Source organism: Sturnira hondurensis, unplaced genomic scaffold, assembly GCF_014824575.4.
Source record: "Sturnira hondurensis isolate 20B ecotype Veracruz unplaced genomic scaffold, ASM1482457v3 Scaffold0016663, whole genome shotgun sequence".
NCBI lineage: Eukaryota > Metazoa > Chordata > Mammalia > Chiroptera > Phyllostomidae > Sturnira > Sturnira hondurensis.
In genome coordinates this window covers 568288-583159 of record NW_028089294.1, presented here as the reverse complement: position 1 = coordinate 583159, position 14872 = coordinate 568288, and the positions used below count along the sequence as shown (strand labels likewise).

Below are 14872 nucleotides of genomic sequence, written 5' to 3'. Positions count from 1 at the left end.
ATATTCGAATCGATTTTAGAGCCAAGCAGTCCTGGATTTGAATCCTGGCTTTCTTTGCTGTAAAAATTTGTCCAAGTTGCTCAGCTTCTCTGAGCCTTGCTTTCTTCATCTGTCAAATGGGGTTAACGAGAGTATCTACCTCACAGGATTATGACAATTAAACAAGATAAAGCATGTAAAGGGCTCAATGGCCTGCCTGGTCTGTAGGGAGGACTCAGCAATATAGCTGAGTATGGGCTGCAGCCAAGGGTGATAACAGCACAGACTGGGCTTGGGGAGACATGGCTCTCTGTTTAACCTTGTGCTTGACTTCTCTGAATGTGCTCCTTTGACCGAGGCACCCATTTCAAAGGGTAGTTCAGCCCTGACTGGGGTGGCCTGGTTGGTTGGGCATCATCCTACAAAGAAAAGGTCGCTGGTTTGATTCCCAGTCAGGGTACATGCCTGAGTTTTGGGTTCAATCCCCAATTGGGGTGCATTAGCGAGGCAACTGATCGATGTTTCTCTCACACATAAGTGTTTCTCTCCCTCTTTCCCTTTCTCTCTGTCTAAAAATAAATAAAATCTTTTTTTAAATGTCTTTTTAAAAAAGGTAACTCAATGTGCTTAAGTGTCTGGAGCATATTAAATGCTGAGTAAATGGTGGTGATGATGATGATAATGGTAATACCAATACTTACTAGTTACAAAACCCTTACTAAATGCCAGGAACTCCTCTAAGCACTGTGTACGTATTACCTCATTTCATCTTTACAACCAATGAGTTAGGTCCAATATTATCTCCTCTTGACACGTGTGGTCTGCAGAGCTTAAATAATTTGTCCAAGTTCACAGAACTGGTAAGGATTTAAACCCAAGTCAAGACTTGAGTTCATGCCCTTAACTGCTGCATTTTCCTGATGATAATGTATCAAAATCAGCTTCTGAAAACAGCCATTCAGGGTCATACCAAGGACTCGCTTTACTAAGATCGGAGGCATTTTCCATTTCTGGCTGGAGTGTCCTCATCTACCCCCATCGCTTTACTTTCATGGCATGCAGGGGGCACAATGCCCAAAAGCAGGCACGCTGCCAGGCCAGATGGGGATCTCCGAGACCACGACTGCCTTCCCCAAATCCCTCTGACCCCACGGGCTCAGTCCCCGATGGCCACTGATGGCTCTAACGTGAGAGGAACAGCGCCTCTGCACGACCACACAGACAGACAGCGTTCGGGTTTGCTTGATGGTTTTGAAAGCGGAACACGCTGGGGCAGAATTTTCCTGCAAGCTCATTTTGCTGCTTCCCCGCAGCTCAGGCAGGCTCCGGCGGCAACTGTGTGAGACAGGAGCTTGGCCTCTCACTCTCCTCCAAGAGTCACAAGGCTCCCCCAGTCTCAGTTCACAGGAAGCCAAGAGGAACACCAGGAACAGGTGGCTGACATCCTGACACCACGAAAAGGATTCTAACTGAACGTAGCCAAGTTACATTAATGGCCCGGGGTCAGAGAAGAGAACCACTCAAGGAGAGAGGGGAGGAATCCGTCCAGCCTCTCTGGTCGGCTGGCCCAGTGGCAGCACCAAGTAATGGCTTCACGTGGGGGACCGAGCCCCTCTGATTTCCATCAGTGCTCTCCCTTCTTGCAAAATGCCCTAAACCAACATGCCACCTCAGTTTCAGAGCATGCCCCGTCTTCCTTCGAAGGAGATGGCTGTCCCCAGCTCCCCCTACATAGAAATGTCAGCTCCATCACAGCTGCTCGGCCTCCTGTGCTTTAGGGGGACACAGAAGGCCTGTGTGTGTCTGAGTGGAGTCAGAGGCTGGGAGCCACGACACACAGGGCCAGCCTTCTGGATCTCACTATCCGTGCAACATGCTTGTTATCCTCTCCGGATGTGCGCTCCCAGACCCTGCATTCTGCTCGTTCTTTGCATCTGACCTGCCCAGAGGGTCAACTCCACAAATTAAAAATGTAGGAGCTGCTGTCTGTCCTGGGGAGAATCTGGAATGGAGACCTGAAAGGGGGGAGGAAGATGCTCACCAGGAGCCTGACATGATAGATGCAAATTCAAGTCTTTCCCAGCCACCCTCTAGGCCTGACTGGGTTACAAGGCTGATGACTTAGCGAGCTTCCCAAACTTCTCAAGACTTCTGGAGACAGCATCTGGGCTTCTGGGAGCAGATCTGTAAGAAACTGTCAAGTGGCCTCTGAACTGTGGACGATCTAGATGAAGACGTTGAAGGTGTTCTTCTTGGACAAGGACAGATAGCAGGAGGCAGTCACTCGAGATGACAGAACCAGAACCCAAGAGACCGTGCAAAGTGGGGGTAAAGCACTGATTGCAACCAGATGAAATGTACAGACAACAGCAACAGAAAAGGTCCTGCACTTGTGCCTCCCCCAAAATAATCAAGATGCCCTGGTAGGCGTGGCTCAGTGGATTGAGCGGTGACCTGTGAACCAAAGGGTCGCCGGGTCCATTCCCACTCAGAGCACATGCCTGGGTTGCAGGCCAGGTTCCTGGTTGGGGGCACATGAGAGGTAACTGATTGATGTATCTCTCACACATCATGTTTCTCTCCTGGTCTTTTTTCCCTCCCTTCCCCTCTCTCTAAAAGATAAATAAATAAATAAATAAATAAATGAATGAATGAATATCTTAAAAAAATAATACAGACAGAAAAAAAAGGACATGGCCTAGGTTTAGACGGTCATCTTTTGAGATTTCATTTCCTCACTTACCCAGTTGGGATAATACAGCCCCCACCTCATGAAGTTGTCATGGGGATTAAAACAGTAATGGAGGCAAAGGGATGATGACGGTGATCATGATGGTGATAGCCAATGGCGGGATGGTACTTAGAAGGCTGCACCCCCAGGCTCTTAGCCACCCTGCTACTAACTCCCATAAAGGTCCGGGCTAACAGTCACTGACTCAGGAGACCGGGCTGAGCTGCAGCATGTGTGAAAATGACTTTAAGGATGTGGTGGTCAGTCATTTCCGGAGGAGTCACGTTGGGTGTAATGAGGCAGAGGCAGTTTTCGGTTACTTTTTTCCATATAGGCATCACAGGCAGAGAGATGCACAGAAGCGGGCCCAGAGGAAAATGAGCAGGTGGCCAATTCACAGCCTAAGAAAAATGGCCGAGGGCCTGGGGATGTGCCGCCTGAGAAAGAGTGACTCAGAGTGATAGGATAGCTGCCTTCGAAGGCCCGGGGCCTGCTCTGCGGCGACCCAAGCACTAGCTCCAGCAGGGCTCAGCTTTGGGTAGACAAATTTCAACTCAGTATCAGGAAGGCATTTCCGGCGTGCTGACCCAGGACGAACATCGAACTTCCTGTCCCAGGGGCACCGAAATGCCGGCAGGGCCCACAGTTCAGGAATTCAAATACTGGACAGGCGGGTGGTGGTTGGAGAAGGTTCTTTTCGACTGTGACATTCCGGGGCTATAGAGCCAGTGGCTCCCATGACAAACATAACAAAGCAGATTGTTCCGCTCAGGGACACACAGTGATAGCTGGTTATTTCTCTCCTCCCTCTTTTTCTATGCCAATTTTTCAGGTTGTTTATCTCCTGAGGCCACTGGCCAAGAGCAGCTCTGTGAACGGCTTTTAAGAGAGGGCCAGAGTAGGGTGTGCGAAGTGTGGAGGGGAGAGAGAAATAAAGGTAACTGAGGGGGCAGCAGCAGGACACAGGGTTGTTGGGAGGGGCGTGAATGGGGACAAATGGGTGTCAAAAAGAAAAAGGCCACAAAGGTGGCCTGAGGCTAGATGGGGCTTAGTGGAGCCTCTTAAACAGCCACTCAAAAAGCGGACTCAACACCACATCCCCTGGGGACTGTTAGAAACTGGGACCCAGAGACTCCACCCCAGGCCAGCTGATCAGAATCTGCATATTAACAAGTTCTCCAGGGGATCTGTGCGTAAGTTACATGTGAAAGGCGCTGGGGTGGAGGTCATCCAAGGGAGACCCAGGCTCAGATGTGCGGTGCACTCATCTCAGGAAGAAGAGGGCAACAGGAAGAGCGCTGGAGTCTGGTCTCCATGGGGATGGCCCAGCTGTGCTTCCAGCCCTGCTGCTCCAATTCTGTTTCTTTCTCCGCTTGGCTTCAGAACAGTGAGTCAAATCTGCATAGGGAAGCCAGAGGTCAGGGCCTCTTGGCACAGGTACCCATATGACACCGAATTAGTTAAGCAGTCTTGGTTCAATCATCTCTAGAATGCCTGCTATTATTTTCAGAGGCAACATAAAGAGAATGATCGTTAAAAGTAACACTCTAGGTGGGAATTTTGACTTCATTCCAGCGGTTGGCAAGTAGAGCCCCTTGGGATTTTTTGGTAAAGTAACATTTCTATAAATCTTCAAAGATCACAGCGAGTCAAAGCTTGTCTCTGCTGCCGTGCCCCCCTTTCCTCTGCGGAAGCTTGTTGGGTTTGCCACTTTGTTCCACTGCTGGGTTGGTTGGGTTTTCTTTCCACTGAGCATGTTCTCATTTTACTTTGACTTTGCAGTGGGGGAGGGTACTGCTTCTGGGTATGACATGTCACCTGAAGCATAAAATGCTAAACCCAGTTACATGGTGCTTTCAGGTGAGAAGGCAATTTTACACTTCACGGAAGGCAGAAAATTCTCATGCAGAGAATTTTTCCATTCCAGACTCCCCTCACGACGGCACCCAGGGCTTTGCTGCCATTTGAAACTTGTTACCGTCTGTCGGTCTGCAGCCTTCCCCAGGGGCATTCCCGCTAGACCTGCCAAGTTCTCCATGTCCTCGGGGCCCCCGCCTTGGCGTCCATCAGGTGCCCAGCTACCTGCCTGGGTCCACTGTCCGTGACCTGAGCCACTTGGTTAGTGACACTCCTGTCGACTTACCTGACACCCTGTCCCACTGCCCCTCCTACCTGACAAAGGCCCGGTTTTGGATCATCCCACAATCTACCTGCTCTGGTCCTCACTCCATGCTGCCCAGGGAAATGGGAGAAAACCCATGGAAGCACCAACTGAAGAAGCCACCACGAGACGAGTTCGTGTCTCAATCCTCACCTGGATTCTCGGCACCCTCATTTTACCCCGCCCTCAGTCGGCTCCTCTCCCCCTAAAAAGCCTCTGATCCCACATCTCCACCTTACGGAGGCACCTTTCTCTTCTTCCTTTCAGATTTGCGAAAGCACATTCAACCCCAGTGGCTTCTCGATGGACGGGCTTCCTAGCCCCATGCTAAAGTAAACGGGTCAGAGCCTCTGGGGTGAGGCCCGGGGGGCTGTGCTCAAGGAAGGCGCCTCCGTTGGGAACCTCCCATCCGCCTGGACTCCCCGACTGTCCCTCCGCGTTTCCAGTTACTCCTCCAGCTGTCAGTCTGGCATCCGCCCACTCCACTCTATGAAATGGGGTCAGCAGGAATAGCCACTTCAGCGGAGGTGCTCCCTGGCCTGACCTCTCTGGAATGCCGATGCCGTCAGTCACTCCAAAACTTCTGGTCACCCTTTGTCCTTTGCCTCTTCCTCTCACCATCTCCCTTGGTGCCTTTGGTGTGAGACTTTCTTGCACCCTAAACATTGGTGGAGGTTTTCTCGCTTGCCTTGGGTACAGTCCTCAGATTACCGCTCTTCTCAGCCTAAGATTCCTCCCCGGGACACCCACACGGCTTAACTTACAAAGTACACGCTGGTTTATGTCTCTTGCTCTCTCTCCCTAACAACTGTGCCCACCTGCCCAATTGCTTGCTGGACAACACCTGGATGCCTCACAGGCACCTTAATCTCAAATGTTTTCCAGACCAGATCCATAGCTCCCCCGTCCCTCCCTGCCCTCCATTCTGCCACCATGCCAGCTCTTTTTCCTCCTCCTCTATTTATGACCCCCTCAGTATCTCCATTTCTACCCCTAGGAGCTGCCCTAGAAACCTAGGAGTCATCACACAGCCTTCCTGTTTCTTCACCTGCAACATTCAATTCCAGCCTCCTGATTTTCCCTCTTAAATACTGTTATAAAACTACGTTTCTGCCATCTCCCCTCTGCCATCTCTTGCTTGCATACTAAAATAGCCTCTCCCCAGTCTCCAGTCAAGCCCCACCCCCAATTGTTGCCGGGTGGTATTTCTAACCTGCTAGTCTTGCTAGGGCAACCCCCTGGCTTGAAACAGTTCACAGTACTCCGTGATCCACAGAAAAGGCCCAGCTGCTTGGGTCCGCATGGAAGGCCCGTCATGACTGCATCCAGCTGCAGGGCTGGGACCAGGATGAGGCAAGTGAAGACCCAGCGTGCAAAATTTAAGGACACACTCACTCTCAGGTGCTGACCAGACAGGTGCACAGCCCCAAGGGTGAGTGCTGTCTTAAATTTTGCACCCTCGCTGCTGCATGTCTCTTGCCTCACCCTGCCCTCCGCCCCCGCCCGAGTGCCTGTCTGGCTTTAGAACTGTCACTTTCCTTGTTGCTAGATCTTTACAGATACTAAGAAGCTTCTCGTTGCTGAAGGTGACCTTGAGAAAGCCTCTTCTACCCTTGCCTCTGTGCTTCCTTAGTCCCCTGGCCATTATCTCTGTCCCTGTTCTGACCGCACTGGATGCTTTTCTAACGTGATCTGGGCACGTTAGAAGCTTCTCAAGGGCAGAGACAGTGCGCAGTCACCTTTCTGTGACCAGTGCATGAGGCAGCATGTAGCAATCAATAGGTGCTCCATAAATGTTAGCTAAACAGCAGGCAAGCCTGCTCTGGGAACTTGCTTGCATCAGCCTTCTAGCCCACGGTGCAAAGCCCACAGTCACCTCTCAGCCCCTTCACAAGGGGGTGACCTCTCAGGAGGGCTGTGAACCAAGGATGAACTAGAGCCAGTCCCTACCCAGACCTGGGGTGGCCCAGGGGGACATTAAATCATCAGCTCTCCACGGGTAGCAGTCAGAGCTCTAGCAAATAACTCTTTTGACAAACTTACTTGATGTCGGTCTCAAATTTTCACAGGAATTACACAATGCCCGGCCAAGTGCTAATTTCTGAACCTTCTTCCTGCCAAATTTCCACTGTGCTGGCTCATGTTTGCCAATCTCGCAGCAGTGATGTGTTTTCTAGCAGGAACACAAGGAGCTTTGGGAGTTATTCCTGGGCCTCGTAAAATTCTTCTTGGGATCGTTTCATAGAATGACTCAGCAATATACTCCCTTGGCGAGTATCACTGCTACCAGGAGAGGCCCTTAGGGTTTCTGTACTGAACTTCTTTGCACACTGTCTAGAGGGACCTGTCAGAGAAGAAACGGCTCTGGGGTAAATGACGTGCCATATCTGAACTCTAGCTTCATTTGTTTGAGGAAAAGACCTGTGCTATGTACACAGCTGTATGTTCTCCGTGTCTGTTTTGCCCAACGTTGCTTCCCCAGGGCCGGCATAGAACCTGGCACATAGGAGGTACTTGATATCAGCTGGAGAAGGAAAAGAGGAGAAGGAGACTTGAGAATGAACTTGGAGGGGCTTGTCTGTGAAAGTGCACAGCTAAGAGTGAAAACCAGAACACCGAGCTCTGGCCTCCCACCTACAGTGAGGGCCCCGCGCACCTGCTGCTCCTACCTTCCACACACCGATGGCCAGGCCTGGGGTCCGGACTGCTCCAGGGCCTGGTGGACACTGGAAAGCAATTCCACCCCTCTGATCGAGGAGGAACAGGAAAGCCAGTCCTCCAACCTAGACTCCTGGCTGCTCTTGCTCCTCCGGGAAAACCTTGGGGAAGTCACTTTGCGTCTTGGTGGGCCGTCTTCCCCCTGTAGCTAGCCTTCCAGCTCCCTTCAGAAAATCTAACAACAACAAAAACTGAACCCCCTCCCCAAGATTACAAAAAAAAAGGAAAGCAATCTATTGCTATTCTCAAAAGCAATGATGACATTTATGTGTAATCATACATAGAAAAAACATAAACTATCATTACCTTGAGGGAGGAAAACAGATGAGAAAACCCCTCTGTGGATACAGATGCTACCGCCAACTCACACAGATTTTACCCAGAGCTTTAAGAGCTCATGGATCCCTTGAAGTTCTTCCATCATCTTCCCAGACTCACAAATATGGACCCTGGCTGAGAAGATCTGGGTGAGAGGGGTGTGTGCTCTTTGAATCAGTGTTGGAAATGGACAGGGCCTCAAAGTCCAACTCATGTAACGTCACCTAATGAGACTGTACTGAGGAGGGCATGAGGCCCCAAGAGTCCTCATAGCCGACCCAAGGGCATAGTTGGTGACCAGCGGAACTGAGACCTGCAGATATCCAGGTTTTCAGGATCCCAGTTATTCCACGGTACTGTTTTAATGTATTATGTGGAAAACCAATGTACAGAAAGGATAAGAGTGGAGAGAGACTGACTGGGCGGGGAAAGGAAGGTGTAGGCATCCCTAGACTGTACAGAAGGGCTGTTGCGTGGTTTCATTGTTCAGTTTGGTGTAAGTTGGTTTTCTAGCTTCAAGCCAAAGAGACCAAGCCTGAGGCTCCCTGCTGGCTCCCTACTCTGGAGCTGTAACTAAGTCCTGAAGGGTCACCCGAGGCGGCCTGGCACTGGGGAGGACAAGGCAACTCGGGCACAAGATGAGCTCTAAACAGCGTGTGTCACTGCAAAACCGCCGAGCAACAAAGAGTCTACTGTGTCCAGGAAGTGGGGGGAAGACTTCTAAGGAGAAAGTTTGAGCTTTGAAGAAAGACTAGGGGTTTATGCATCAAAGAAGGGGGTACCACATGGGACCTGTAGGTGGGAGGGGGCACTGAACCAGGGTGGGGTGTATGTCAGGGTGGGAGAGACGAGTCTGGGAGGCAGCTGGTATCTGACCTGGTCACCGTCGAAGGGGGTTTTTAAGCAGGGGAGTATCAAAGTGGGATTTGCCTTGTAGATAGATAACTTCAGTGACTGAATGGGGAATAACTCTAACAAGAGTTCCCCCCTCAATTAGAGAGCTATAGTCCAGATTCATTTGTTCATTCACTGATCCAAATTTATGAAGCTCATCATACAAGCCAGGCACCGATCCTGACAAGAAGAGCCTAAACCAGGACAGCGACAATGAAGATGGGGCCACATAATCAGTAATGCGTAGTGAGGAAGCAGAGTCAAGAAATACTTAGGAGTTAAACATCAGTAGGGCCAGATGACTAACAGTATAGGGTGGGGAAAGCACTCTGGTGGAGGGTCAAAACAAGTATGTCCAATATGTTAGAATTCTATTAAGTCTAAAGAAATTTTCTGGAACAAGCTCCAGAAAGATTAAAACATGTAGATCAAAACCGTCTGCATTTGTGCCATCTTTGAACCAGGAGACTACTGTGGAATTTGTTATTTCCCAGGGCAGAGACTCACACCTGCCCTGGGGAAGTAATTATAAAATTGACCGAACTGCAGGCTGAACCCAGAGAGGTTGAAATAAAATACACAGATCTTGCTGGGTCTCTCCCCACAGTCTGTGGTAAGCCTTTCCTCACCAGAATTCTAATTTTGTCAAAATAGGGTTGCTTTCATGTAATTTTAGAATGAGCTTTCAAAAACAGAGCGCTGCAAGAATAGCAAGTGAACACAGATGGGCTGGGGGAAAGAGTGGGTTGGGGTAATTTTTATAAAAATAAGAGGTATCTTTTTTCTCAAGAACAAGATGGGATTTTTCTAATGTTACTTTAAGGTTCAAAGGACCGAGTCGAAGCATTCATTTTTTGCTTTCTTAATTCCTTATCTGCAAATAAAGGGAAGAAAAAAAAAAGAAGAAGAAGAAAGAAAAAAAAAAGCTTGTGCTGTAAATGCCTGTAAGACACATGCTTAGTTCCATACCGGGTTGTCTACATCCTGATGTCTTCCTGGGACATTGTCCAAATTGCCTCCAAGACTCACAGTTGTGTGCAGCGAAAAGGTGAAATGTAATATTTACAACCCTGGGGGGAATTTGTCCCTGGAGAAACAGGATTGTTTTTTCTCACCTGCTTGCATTTAGCTGGCTTAGTACCTGAGCAGGACGCCAGGGCCCAGTTTCCCCTCGTTGCCGCAGGCAGGACACTAGACGCCGGTCCCGAAGCTAACCTCCCGACAGGGCAGCACAGAGGTCTGGCCCTGGAGTGCTCTCTCTCTCTGGGGACATTCCTTATATACCTGTCCTTCCTGGTAAAGGGCTTCCAGGAGCTGCACTTCTGGGAAGCCACAGAGACAGCCCTGACAACAGCGACAACAACACACACGCAAAGAGGACCTGCAGATGGCCCGTTTACAGAGTGTGTGGCCATCCTAAGCATCAGCAAGTGCTTTATGGTCTATAATTTGTTTTTGTTTGTTTAAGTAACGGAAAAAAAAAACTGCTTGGAAGAAGCAAAGCTAAACTAACTGGTAACATGCGAACCCAGCCTGACAGCTTGGCTGCAAACTTGGCTCCTGGTCTGCGGGTGAACCAAATGCTCAGCCTTGCGGAGGCCTCGGTCGGTGCCTGTTGCACAGTGAGGGGCCCAGTGAGCAAGGACCTTGTGCTCAGAACACCACGGCCGACTGCTAAGTGCCCAGAATCTCACCCAGAGCAGCAGCTTCAGAAGCTAGCTGATGGATTCTACCCTTTTATTCCAGCTCTTTCTTTCTTTCTCCATCCTGGAGTCTTCCAGCCTTAGAAAACACAGAGGATACTGTTTGCCTGTGTTAGGAAGCCTCCAGGGCTGACAAAATGGCTGAAATTTCTGACGGGGAAAATGGGAGTGACCCTCAGTGACTTGAATGGGACCCTTTGAAGGCTTCTGATCACTGACTGGGGCATTTCCACTGGACTTGGGAGAAGGGCAGCCTTTTAATAAGTAGCAGAGCAGAGAAAGCGGATGAAAGAAGAAGCCATGTAACACAGGCTGTTGTCTCCATATTTCACATGCCCCCCAAACACTCCCAACAGGGAAAGGGAGGGTGAAACTGGTGCTCGAGGCTGTCTCAGGCCTGCGGGCCACCTGGGGTGACGGCCCAGATGGGGCTGTAAGTTTCAGACAAGAGGACTTTGTCCCACGCGCTTGCTTTGGCTCCTGAAACTATGCCAACTATCCCTTTTTTTTCTCTGTGACACCAGCCAATTAGTAAGCAGATGACAAATGAAATGGAGGGCAGGACTTCACCCCAAACACACTCTGGGGAAGGTCCCTTTTCACTGACTGCCGTGGTCACAGATTGACAGCCCTGTAAAACCAGGGGTGCTACCTTCTCCTAACAATGGGTTTTCCCATCACCTGAAAAACTATTTTCCAAGTGTCTGTAACCAAGGTGAAACACACCCCCGAAGTTTAGATTTGCATCAGCATTTTCCTCAAGAACTACTCAGATTACAGCTTTTATGAAGGCCACACAGAAAGAAGGACTTGAAAAACAAATATAAGTATAAATTGATAGACACAAAAGGCAGAGGCCTGGGACTATGAAACATCTTTGTATCACAAGCTTAGGAGCCAGCCTAGGAGCCTGGGCTGAAAGTCCACAGAAGGCTGAACAAATGAGGCTAAGAAATCGAAACTTGTCAGATGAAGCATTTGGGACAAGCCCACGTGGAATTCAAGGAATGAACTGACGAAAGGCCTCGCGGGGTTAAAGTGTGGCCCGCAGCTTCCTCCCAACCCACTGCATCCTCCTTCAGGAGCCCTCGTTTCAGACACTTTCAGTTGCTATATGCTCTTGTGATGCTGGGTGCAGTTTAGGGGTTCGTAGATTCTTTTTTGGTACAATGATATGAGACTTTTATCTCTAAGTTCCAAAGAAAAACAATGAGGACTTTTGTGATCTTAGGAAGGCAGCTTTAAAAAAGAAACACACGAATGAGGATTTGAGGGTAGAAAGCAGAGGATGGGGGTGGTGAGCATAGTAACTTATTTATTTATTTAAAATATATTTTATTGATTATGCATTACAGTTGTCCCATTTTCCTCCCTTCACTCCCCTCCACCCTGCACACCTGTTCCCACCTGCATTTCACTCCCCCACCCCTGTTCATGTTCATGGGTCGTACGTTATAAGTCAGGGGTGTCAAACTTATTTTCACTGGGGGCCACATCAGCCACGCAGTTGCCTTCAAAGGGCCAAATGTAATTTTAGGACTGTATAAATGTAACTACCTTTAACACTTAAGCCAGAGCTCAGCACTGCCATCAGGTAGAAACAAGGTGCAGGGCCAGATAAAACAAGGTAGAGGGCTGGATTTGGCCCATGGGCCTTGTGTTTGCCACCTGTAATATAAATTATTTCCTATACTATTCTTAACCTCCCCCTATCTTCTGCCTACCATTTATGCTACTTATTCTCTGTACTTTTGCCCCCTCTCTCCCGGTTCCACTCCCCTGCTGATAACCCTCCATGTGATCTCCATTTCTGTGATTCTGTTCCTGTTCTAATTGTTTGCTTTAGTTTGTTTTTGTATTTTTTTAGGTTCAATTGTTAATAGCTGTTTGTTGTCATTTTACTGTTCACATTTTTTATCTTCTTTTTCTTAGATAAGTCCCTTTAACATGTCATATAATAAGGGCTGGGTGTTGATGAACTCCTTTAATTTGACCTTATCTGGAAAGCACTTTATCTGCCCTTCCATTCTAAATGAAAGCTTGCTGGATAGAGCAATCTTGGATGAAGGTCCTTGCCTTTCATGACTTGGAATACTTCTTTCCAGCCCCTTCTTGCCTGTAAGGTCTCTTTTGAGAAATCAGCTGAGAATCTTATGGACACTCCTTTGTAGGTAACTATCTTTTTTTTCTCTTAATGCCTTTAAGATTCTCTCCTTATTTTTAATCTTGGGTAATGTACTTATGAGGTGCCTTGGTGTGTGCTTCTTTGGGTCCAACTTCTTTGGGACTCTCTGAGCTTCCCGGACTTCCTAAAAGTCTATTTCTTTTGCCAGATTGGGGAAGATTTACTTCATTATTTTTTCCAATAAGTTTTCAATTTCTTGGTCTTCCTCTTCTCCTTCTGGAACCCCTATGATTTTGATGTTAGAATGTTTAAAGTTGTCCTGGAGGTTCCTAAGCCTCTCCTCATTTTTTTGAATTCTTGCTTCTTCATTCTGTTCTGGTTGAATGTTTCTTTCTTCCTTCTTCCCCAAACTGGTGATTTGAGTCCCAGCTTTTCCCCATCACTGTTGGTTCCCTGTACATTTCCCTTTATTTCACTTTTCTTTTCTTTTTTAAAATATTTTATTTATTTATCTTTAGAGGGGAAGGGAAGGAGAGAGGAAGAGAAACATCAATGTATGGTTGCTTCTCATGCATCCCCTGCTGGGAATTGGCCCCTGCAGGGAACTGGCCTGCAACCCAGGAATGTGCCCTGACTGGGAATCGAACCTCGATAGTCTGGTTCGCGGGCCCGTGCTCAATCCACTGAGCTACATCAGCCAGGGCTTATTTCACTTTTCATAGCCTTCATTTTTTCCTCTAATTTGTGACCATACTCAACCAATTCTGTGAGCATCCCGATTAACAGCATTTTGAACCATGGATCTGATAGATTGGCTATCTCTTCATCACTTAGTTGTATTTTTTATGGAGAGTTTATCTGTTCTTTCATTTGGGCCTTTTTTTTTTTTTTTGGTCTCAGAGAGCCTGTTACCTGGTAAGGGGAGGAGCCTTAGGCGTTCACAAGCACGGAGCAACTCACGTCACTGCTTTGTGACACTGCATGTAGGGGAGGGCGCCCAGAGGGAACATGGCTGCTTGCTCTACTCTGCCAGTTTTCAGTCATTTCCCCCACTACCCACAAGCAAATTGGGCCCTTCTGGTGCTAATTTCCTTCTGGTGGGTGGGTTTGTGTGTGTTCTAGGACCCCGTGGGTCTCTCTAACGAATTCTCCCATGAGGCTGGGAGTTTCTCCCACTCCCTCACCCCACACAGGTGTTTTCAATCAGAGGTTTGAGGCTTTATTTCCCCACACAGGAACCCTGGGTTGCACCATTTGTCTTGCTCCCCAGTTGTTCCTCCCAGTTTATCTGCACTCGAATGTGGGACTGCCCTGTCTGCCAGCCACTGTGCACCGGGTCCACCAGCTGCCACCTTGCCCACCTTGGTCCTCCAGCCGCCTTGCTGTGAGTCCACTCTGCCTGGCTGCCTGTCCCTGCCCCTCCTACTGGTCTGGATGAATGTTTCTTCTTTAACTCCTTAATTGTTGGACTTGCAAATGGTTTAATTCTCTGGCATTTCTCATTGTTTTTTGTTTTTAAATTTGTTGTCATCCTTCTTTTGGTTGTGCGAGAAGGCACAGTGTGTCTACCTATGCCTCCATCTTGGCCGGAAGTCCAGAGTAACTGATTTATAGTAAAAGCCATTCATGTACAAGGAGACCAATGTTTGTTGACCAATGTTTGCAGACCTCTGACTGCTGACACTCGTTGACTTTCAGGGCAGAGTCCTAGGGGACATGATGGGTGGCAGCAATGGCAGTAAATTGTTCCACTAGGAGCTCCACAGAATCACAGAATGTAGGAGCTACAAGTAACCCTACAGATTATTCATTCTCAGTCCTAGAGTCCATGATAAAATTTTCACTGATCCACAGAAAACTGGGATATATTTGGATAATCTACCACACTTCTTTAAAAAAACAAGATGAAGTCAATTTAAAGGATTGTTTTTTAGTCTAAGATGAATATCTCCCTACTTTTATAGTATTAAAATATTCTTTCTTGTATGAAAAGACAGTGATTATAAATGGCAGTTTGGAATTTAAAGAAATAAATGTAGTCTATCTCTGTTCCTCATTATTACCCCAAGTAGTTTTTAAAATAGTTATTGAAATATAACGTACATACATTCTAATTAGTTTCAATAGTCGTAGATCTATGATAGCTTTCTAAGTTGGCAAAATGAAAAGTTAGGCAACCCTAGGTAATTCTCCCAAATTTATTTATTTTTAATTTTTAAATATTTTAATCTATTTATCTTTGG

General features: G+C 48.0%; 1 protein-coding gene across 1 annotated transcript in view; it reads right to left on the bottom strand.

The window, feature by feature from the left end:
• Positions 1–14872, bottom strand: part of GALM (galactose mutarotase) — a 47536-nt gene that overhangs the window by 12525 nt on the left and 20139 nt on the right. The window lies entirely within an intron of this gene.